Source organism: Chanodichthys erythropterus, chromosome 14 (genome assembly GCF_024489055.1).
Source record: "Chanodichthys erythropterus isolate Z2021 chromosome 14, ASM2448905v1, whole genome shotgun sequence".
NCBI lineage: Eukaryota > Metazoa > Chordata > Actinopteri > Cypriniformes > Xenocyprididae > Chanodichthys > Chanodichthys erythropterus.
Window position 1 is genome coordinate 12,881,391 of NC_090234.1, and position 10,603 is coordinate 12,891,993.

The window sequence follows — 10,603 nt, forward strand, 5'->3', positions numbered from 1 at the left end:
TGACTTTTCCTCCTGTTTTGCTGTATCTCAGTTTGCTAACGTCTCTCTGCTCATTGCTGCAGATGTTCAGGTCTCAGATTTCTTGGGATTTGAGCTTCACTCAGCAGCATTAGCAGGATTCGTTGAAGCCGCTGGTGTCTTCAGCATGTGGAGTCGGTTATGCTGCATTTTGACCTTGTGAAGGTCGTCAAACCCCCCGTCTTGATGCCAGCGTTTATTGGTTTCAGGCTTTGCCTCCCATGTGTTCATCTTCATGACATCATCGCCCTTGTGAAAAAAAGTAGCATACTTTTAATAAGGGTATATCTTATTGCAAAAATAATATACTTCAAAAGAATATATTGAATGTATGTCTTTGGACTCTTAAATGCATGATAGTTAGGATGCAATGCAATTAGTTGAACTTTTTTAGTTGAAGTTTTTTTTTAGCAACTGATGAGCATTTCTGGAAAAAAGTACAAAATGAAGTGTCTTTTGAAGATTAGAAGATTAGAAGTACACTTTAGGCAATACAATTAAAGGGATAGTTCACCCAAAAATGAAAATTTGATGTTTATCTGCTTACCCCCAGTGCATCCAAGATGTAGGTGACTTTTTTTCTTCAGTCGAATGCAAATTATGATTTTTAACTGCAACCGCTGCCGTCTGTCAGTCAAATAATAGCAGTGATTGGGAACTTGAACAATAAGAGTCAAAAAAAGTCCATAGACAAATCCAAATTAAACCCTGCGGCTCGTGACGGCACATTGATGTCCTAAGACACGAAACGATCGGTTTGTGCGAGAAACCGAACAGTATTTATATAATTTTTTACCTCTAATACACCACTATGTCCAACTTCGTTCAGCTTCCGGTTAGTGAGGTCTGATCGCGCTCTGACAACGGAAGTGATGTCTCGCGCTCATTGAAGTATACGGGCGAGACATCTCTTCCGTCTTCAGAACACGTTTTTTGACCTCACTAACAGGAAGTTGAAAGAAGTTGGACATAGTGGTGTATTAGAGGTAAAAATTATATAAATAATAAAACCGATCGTTTCGTGTCTTAGGACATTAATGTGTCGTCACAAGCTGCAGGTTTTAATTTTGATTTGTCTAAGCAAGGTTTATTCACTCTTATAGTTGAAGTTCCCATCTGCTACTATTATTTGACTGACAGACGGCAGCGGTTGCAGTTAAAAATCATAATTTGCGTTCGACTGAAGAAAAAAAGTCACCTACATCTTGGATGCACTGGGGGTAAGCAGATAAACATCAAATTTTCATTTTTGGGTGAACTATCCCTTTAAGCACACTTCTTTTTCACAAGGGCACTACTGTGACACCCTGCAGTTCTGAATATGAATCAATTGCATTTTAATGAAAATTATTTTCATGATCTTTGTTTCTGTTAACAGTATGTTAAATTTAATTTTTTATTTTTTTTCCTATTTTGAATGGAATGCCATAATAAAATACTATGAATAAACTAAAATATAAATAACTAAAGCTTATTAGTTATTTTTTTTAAAAAAAAGAAGGAAGAGCCCTTTGAGATAAACACTATATGATCAAATATATTAAAATTGACATGCACTCTAAAAAGTTTGTGTCAATCTGTCACTGTCCAGTCATTCCCGGACTACATTTCCCATAATCCTCCCTGCCAATCACCTGCGAGGTCTTGTTAACTCTTGTTACATTTCTGAGTGTTCAACATTCTGTTTGTCTGCCTGTTATTGTCCCAGTCTGTTCCCCATCTTCAATTCTCTGCTGCCTGCCTTTGGATTGTTTAATTCAGAGTTTATTCACAAATACCACTACCAACACAGTCTGTAATACAGCAGGGGTACAGAAATACAACATTGGTACAGTGAAATGGATCCCCCAAAGAAGCAAAAAGAAAGCTTATAGGTGGGGGTCCATTGTTTATGGAGAAAAAAAAAAAAAAAAAAAAAAATATATATATATATATATATATATATATATATATATATATATATATATATATATATATAAATATAAATATAAAGTGGAACAGACAAGATACACAGTTTCCACCTATAACCAAGACGATGGTAAATAAACTTAAAAAAAAAACAACAAAAAAAAAAATACTAACATACAAACACATACACATACAATCATACACATACATCCCAGTAGACCATGGAAAAAAAAAAAACATTTTATTTTATTGTTTATTGTTTACTGGACTTGTGATTGATATCTGCCTGCCCTGATTCTACTGCCTGTTCCATGACCACGGTTCTGCCTTGTCCCTGCTGTACCTGTTTGCCACTGTTTTGACTACAAACTCTGTTTAATAAAAGCTGCAAATGGATCCTACCCTGAGTCCCGCCTCGTTACACAATCCTTTTGACTTATGAGAATGTCTAATGAAATATGTTCAACTAACAAACTACACTTAGAATTAGAAGAACTTAAACACAGATTTTTTAAGTTGATCACTCAACATAAGTAATTCAACATAATTATGGTGGCCCTGGAAATTTCAGTTTAAATTACACAAAATATTAAGTTGATGTAATGATCAACATTGTTATGCAAACAGAACTAATCAAAATAATGGTTGATACTTAAAAGGTTCAATTATTTTTTTATAAATTAGAATTTCTAACTTTCAACTATTCATACTGTATTTAAAGTTGCATGAAAATGTATGTGAACCACTTAAAGAATCTGTGAAATGGGAATAATTTGAACAAAATAAGAGATCATACAAAATGCATGTTATTATTTATATAGTACTGCCCTGAGTAAGATATTTTACATAAAAGATGTTTACATAAAGTCCACAAGACAAAAAATAGCTGAATTTATTAAAATAACCCCGTTCACAAGTTTATGAACCCTTGATTCTCAATACTGTGTGTGGTCACCTGATGATCTACGACTGTTTTTGTGTTTTGTGATGGTTGTTCATGAGTCCCTTGTTTGTTCTGAGCAGTTAAACTGAGCTCTGTTCTTCAGAAAAATACTCAAGGTCCTGCAGATTCTTCAGTTTTCATGCATATTTTGCATATTTGAACCCTTTCCAGCAGTGACTGTATGATTTTCAGATCCATTTTATCACACTGGGGACGACTGAGAGACTCAAACACAACTATTAAAAAAGGTTCAAACATTCACTGATGCTCCAGAAGGAAACACGATGCATTAAGAGTCGGCGGGTGAAAACTTGTAGACTATATGAAAACATCTTTTATGTAAAATATCTTACTCAGGACAATATTAAATATAAAATAACATGCATTTTGTATGATCCCTCTTATTTTGTTAAAATTATTAACATTTTCACAGATTCTGCAAGTCGTTCACATACTTTTTCATGCAACTTTACGTTGTGTATTTGGTGCCCTAAATTTCTTTTTCGAGGGCGAATGTTATTTTAGTGCATTGTTGCTGGTGTGTCTCAGTTTGGGGCGATTTGATAAAACCCAGTGCTCTGTCAACCTCATAATGTTAAAAAAAGCACTCCTTCATTTCCGCTTGATGAATTTTAAGATGTTTTAGGTAATAATCACCTCAGTACTGATAGTTAATGAACACCACGTGTTCATTATCTGCGAGACCTCACATCCTGACACTATTTTGTAATTTTCTGTTGTCAAAGGTATGAAAGGTTTGAGATTCCATTGCTGTCTTGCAGCTGCTTCCCATTTAGTCCCAATTAAATTCACTGGGCTTGTGTTCCTGCCAACGTTGTTTTCTGTTGCCAACTTGGTCACCACAGCCAGCGTAATATCCACATGCAAAGCTTCCTTTTAAAAGATAAACTCTCACTTTTCTTTAATCAGAACCTTCATGAACATTCCCACCCTTTACCATCACCAATAACTGTGTGGTGTAATTTCTGTGTGGAAATTACATTTGAAATATTTTTGGAATAAAATGGTCTTTTTGAAGTCTATTTTATATCTATTGTGAGACGGGGTCAAAACAATAAAATCTGCACATATTAATTGAGAAGACACGGGGAAAAGTTTCTACGACTGCTGTAGTGTGACCTTCATAAAATGAGAAATAATAATACTTTGTTTTATACCACCTTTCAAGACCTCAAGGTCACTTTACAAATGCATAATATATAAAACAAATACATAATCCAAGCAGAACAAACAAGACAAGTTAGAAGTAGGATATTGTTGATAATGAATAGATTGAGGAATGCGTTTAAGGGGTTAAACGTGCTGATAGTTGAGGAAACGCCCATCAGCCCTTTCAGAAATCCAGCAGTCAGATTGAACTGGAAGATTCACTATGTCAATATTGTCTAATGAACTCTTTGCTATAATAAAGCATGTAATGCAGCTGATGGTTTTGTGTCATAATGGCTGGTCTCTCGGGTTCCTGTATTTGGCAGGAGCGAGACTCAGACATTCCTCTAGACTCAGACTCATCTACTGCAGAACTCGAGTGTAAATATTTATCTGTCATGTCAGAGTCTGTCTTCACTGCCAGCTTCTGAAAATCCCCCTCATTTAGTCGGTGTGTTTTATGAATGTTTGACTGTCCGTTTCAAAGTTTATCTGTCACCTGCTCAACAGGGATGGCAATAAAATGTTTTTTTAAATCAAATCTGTTTTGAGTTCCTGATGGGAACCAGTGCTGTTGTTTATGATGAGAGATTACATACATTCCTGGAGTCTTTATTTAGAATTTAGAATATTTAGAATTTAGGCCTCTCTGTTCTAGAACTTATTTTATGCTTAAATTGAGAAAAAAATATCTGCCAATGGAGTCAGAAAATAAGTCCTTTTGAAATGCGTTTATTTTTCTGACCCCATTTTGCAGATGTTTCAATTTTTATTTTAAAACTCACTTAAATTTGCCAAAGTCACATGAACCATTGAAATGTCGAAACGCTTCGAAACACTTATGACGTAAAGAAGCCTCGTTTACTGAAATCTCGTGACTTTGGCAGTTTGATACGCATTCTGAACCATTGATTCGAAATAAAAGATTCGTAAAGCTTCGAAGCTTCATGAAGCGGTGTTTTAAAATCGCCCATCACTAGATTATTTAGTTTTTTTGGTGCACAAAAACCACTGTAGTCACATGAACTGTGTTTTTAGTAGCTTTTTGGGCATCTGAAAGTGTTAATTATCTTGTTGTTAATTTAGACCTCACTGAGCCATCGGATTTCATCAAAAATATCTTAATTTGTGTTCTGAAGATCAACAAAGGTGTGGAACGACATGAGGGTGAGTAATTAATGACAGAATTTTCATTTTTGGGTGAACTAACCCTTTAATGTTTTATTTTTTTTGCACCAAAAGATTTATATGACCATTTTTCCTGTAGTGTGTTTTGCTTCTGAAGGTTAGTCATCACAAATCATCAGAACTCATCTTGCTGGATCTGACACAGTTAACCACCAGATCCTCCTGTCCACCCTCATGACGAAGGGCATCTCAAGAACACGTCTTACCTCTCAGGTAGGTCCTTCAGGGTATTGTGGAGGGTTGAGGTGTCTAAGTCGCAACACCTACCTACAGGAGTGCCTCAGGGCTCAGTGCTTGGACCGCTTCTCTTCTCTGTCATGTTTTTTCCTATCGCTGTTATGCTCACGACACACAACTTTTCATCAGTATATTAGTACAGTGAACTCTTTTGTTTTATCTAAAGCAACCAAGGACTGTTTGATTCATGATTTGAGCCTTTTACAGTTTATTGAGTGAACCTGCTGAACTTCACCAGGGAGTCACTGTTGCATCAAGGGGAGTGGCGGCTCTCAAAACTAGGCCATCCAACAATCAGCGGCTGACGACACGAGATGATGTGCATGACCATCTGCACGAGTCTCTGTGAAACTGCAAGGTCAGCTGTGCTTCACGCCCATCCTCAGACTGCAGTGAATCTCCCAGAGCTGTAAAACTCAATTACACCCAAACACACACCCACTGCTAAGATCATCTGACCTCGAAAACCCACAGTGAACACTTCAAGGGATGACAATTCAATCAGCATTGACTCACATCCATTGCAAATCAATGATTTTTTGGGCCCAGTTGTTTGTAGGTGGTTTTTGGCTAAGTGAAAACTTTCTGTGCTTCTGCAAAAAATGAATTCTGGTGCATGAATTCAAGAGCAACAGGTAGAATAGCGTTGGGTCACCTTAAGTGTTTTTAATTGAAGAGACAATAAAACAATAGAAACATCCTCATCCTTAATTTCAGTTAGATCCCTCATCTGACCCACAACAAATAACTAAAAACAAACAGACATGCATACAATAACAATTAAAAGTTTGGAATAATAATTTTAATGTTTTGAGAAAAGTCTCTCCACGGCTGCATCTATCTGATGAAAAATATAGTAAAAAATATATTATATAATATATTATTATAATTTTGTGAAGTCATCATATTAGAATGATTTCTGAAGGATCATGTGACACTGAAGACTGGAGTAATGATGCTGAAAATTCAGCTTTGATCACAGGATATAAATTACACTTTACTATATATTCAAATAGAAAACAGATATTTTACATTCTAATAATGTTTCACAATTTTTACTGTATTTTTGATTAAATAAATGGAGCTTTGGCTTTCAAAAACATGAAAAAACAACACATTTTTTCACTTATTCCTATAGGGCTTTATACAATACAGATAATTTCAAAGCAGTTTCACAGTAATAAACAGGCAAATAACAGTGTTAATGTTGTAAAATTAAACAAGTATGAATTTTTTGTTCTCATCCGAGAGTGTCAGTGCAGTCAAATCAATAATATCACTAAATATTAATTGTCTTATAAACAAATCAAGTGCAAAATATAAATGTATATGATAGACTGGACTGGATTGCGTGATCTAATCCAGCTGATGAATAATTTTTTTATCAACCCATTTTCAAGATTTGAAAACAACACTTATTTTGAACAACTAATCCATGATGTTTAGCATGTTTGAATATCTTTTTTCCATTAAAAAAATGTAGACGGTGGTTTTAAATGAACTTAAATGTGAGTCTGTTCCTCACACACAGCATCATATGACTCCAGAAGACTTGGGATATGCATTAAAAACATTTTTCTTCAAAGTTGTAAATAAAACGAAAATCATTGAAGAAATCTCAAACGTAATGCCTAGAACCGGATGATTCGGGTAAATTCGGTAAGTTTAGAGTCTGTAAGCCATGTGTTTAGTATGTTGGTCAATGAGTTTCAGATGCTGTTGACTCTTGTGTGCTTTTATCTTTTGCAGATTGTATGGTTTATATGATCCAACATGTTCCTGTAAATCCTCTCTTTATGCTTGAGTTTAGGGTTTGGACTGGAGTTCAAGGTAAGGTCAAATAAACATACAAATATGGCACAGACATTCTTAATATGCAATTGATCAGTTCTCAACTTCTTGATTGTCTGTATTGTCACAAAATGTAAACAATATTATCAGCCAGCTCTAATCTGTTAAACGCAACTATAAGGCATTATAAGATATTTTAAAGTGGTGGTTGATTATGATTTCACTTTTTTAACTTTAGTTTGTGTGTAATGTTGCTGTTTGAGCATAAACAACATCTGTAAAGTTACAACACTCAAAGTTCAATGCAAAGGGAGATATATTCTTTTAAAGAATTCTGTTTATGGACTACAACAAGCTTCTTCCTGGGTTAGTGACATCACAAACCCTAAAATTTACATAAACCCCGCCCCCGAGAACACACAACAAAGGGGGCGGGGCCATGTTGGGCTGCTTTAGAGAAGAGGAAGAGTTGTTTTTGTAAATGCCGTCATTTTACGCCGGACTGCTTCACAAACGAGGGTCAATTCAACACAAAAGATGAACATGACGGCACATGCTAGTGGATGAGTTGAATCAACTCCACAGCAACTACATCAATTTATCCACTAACCATTCAGAAACGTCTAAAAGTTGTAACTTCTTCCTGAGTCTCTCCCTCAGTGTCGACTCCGGTTTGAACAATGTAAGGCTGAACACTTTCCTCATTTTGGCTGCGTGAGATTCTCCAGCTTTGTTGTTGTTGAGCTGTTAAAGCTCCGCCCTCTTCTGGAAAGGGGGCGGGAGCAGCAGCTCATTTGCATTTAAAGGGACACACACTAAAACGGCGTGTTTTTGCTCACACCCAAATAGGGGAAAATTTGACAAGCTATAATAAATGATCTGTGGGGGATTTTGAGCTGAAACTTCAGACACATTCTGGAGACACCAGAGCTGCTTTGAAACTTTGAAAAGCTCTATATAAATAAATGTGAATTTACAATTCTGTATCTTTTCAGCTGTACTCCTTTCATGCACTTGTAATGATTTCACAATGCATATTAAATAATTTCTGAATATTCTTAAGGAGCCACAGCTGTTCAAACAATCAATGATCTGCGGTCGAGCTTCTGTGGTTGATCGAACAGCTTGAATACGATTCACTTAATTATGTTTCTGATTATAAAATCCTCTGTTGGAGGACAGACATTCATCTGGACTTATGAAAACATTTTTATGCTCCGCGGACGCATCTGTTTTGGACACGCTTGTTAGCAGGTGTCTGGGATCTAAAGAGGACAAATGAACTCTAAATGGCCTTTAATGACTGATTCGGTCCTTTGATCCAGAATCAAAATGGACGATTCTTATTTCTATGGAATATTGCAGTGTTTATTGATATGCATGATTAATCCTTGCATATCATTATTGTTTTAAATTCATGTGCCCTCATAATCTTGAATCAAAATCCTCACTGATATCAATCTGTTGCTCAGATCAGATTTTATGTCTATATTTTGAAGCTGTTTCAAGTGTCTTTCATTCATATTTGATTGAGAAACCCATCAGTATTGTAATATCACATTATCATGAATCAATTGGAATCAAGTGTCTCTTTTGAGAAAGAAAAACAACATCAGTAATTATATTAATAACGTCTGCAGCTCATTAGATTTTATTAGTTGGATATCTTTGTGAATTTCCTCTAGTTCTTCTGAGAAGATGTTGGCCATCTGCAGGTTTCAGCTCTTCTGCCAATGAGACGAGACACTGACACAGTTTCAGAAATAACAACTATAACATGATATGAAAGGAGACTAGTTCTTTGTCTTTTCATGTTCAAGTATAAAAAGATTTAATATAGATGGAAGCAAATGTTTTGAATGCTGAATCTGAGTTATTGTTTTCTATAATACCTGGAGTTCTCATTCATCTCAATGGAGCTTCATAAGACCTGTCAGAAACGCACACATCCCAATCACCGGTGAGCATCCTGAGCTATTATATTAGGATAGTCACTCATACAATATTGAAGAGCTCAAGGATACCTGTTTTTAGCATGACTTTTTGCTGGTAAAGGGCTTTCTTTGGCACAAAGCGAACCACTTAAAACCCGTTTAACCACAAAATACTGCAAATATCAAGAGAATCAAGAAGGATCAGCTGAGGGAGATTGAGAAAAGAGAGATTAAACCCTGTCTAACCAAACAGAGCTGAGTAGACCAATCACAACAGACTGCTCAGAACGGAGGGGTTTAGAGAGACTGGATCCTCAACTGAACCATTTTCAGAAATGAGGTTATCCACAATGTATGTTATGAGAAAATTAAAGTGTTTTTTTACTTTGGATGCATGTAACCTGTTGTAGGAGACTCAAAACCTAAATTTTACCCTTTAAAATAGCATAATAAGGGCACTTTAATGTTATTTGTGTTGGATACAGTGTAATCAGACTTTAGCAATTAAAATGTTGTAAGTATCTGAAATGTCAGGGCATGTCAAAACATCTCTAGAGCTCAGAAAACACCACACAATCCAGAGGGTGTTCATTTCAACATTTACTAATACAATATTTCAATCAAACGTTGTATCTGTTAATATTATTTAATGGACCTGAGCTAACATGAAAGAACATTAACAAATACTGTAACAAATGCATTGCTCATTGTTAGTTAATGCATCAGCTAAGATTAACGGGACCTCATTTCTAAAGTGTTATCTTCAAATTATCATTAATAATATGACTATGCAATTAATTTGCCATGTAATCCAGTTTATTATTATTACTTTAACTTTAGATGATTAAGTTGGTGCATTAATTCTTAATGCACTCACAGATCTGCTCATTTTACAACAAAACTCTGAGTGTAATTTAAACATGCTACTGTGGACAATAAAATGTGAATTCCTTGAATCTGAATTGCTAATTAAAGTACTTACGTCTTATGTAACTCTTCATAAAATAAGGTGCATTGCAAAGGAATTCTCTGCCTGGAGCATGAATGCAAATAAAAGTAATACAAAGGGCTTGTGTATTAGTTCAATGTAGCACATAGTGATTTGTCACACAGTTCTGTTGTTGTTGTTGTTGTGTAAAATAGCCAATAAAAGCAGCAGTCCAAGATATTTTTAACTCGAGCCTTGAATTGAGTGCTGGACCTGGACCACCCCGAAACCATGTCCTGGAAGCTGCTGTTTACTGAACTGCTGACTAAACAATCACAGCCCTCACGTTACACATGAGGAGACGATAAGATGGGAAGTATCAGATCTGACCATGCATCCGGACAGTATATACTTTACTTTCTACTCTGCATTTGAAAAGATGCAAATGCTTTGGGTGTTTGAAACAAATAGTGACAAATAGTTCGT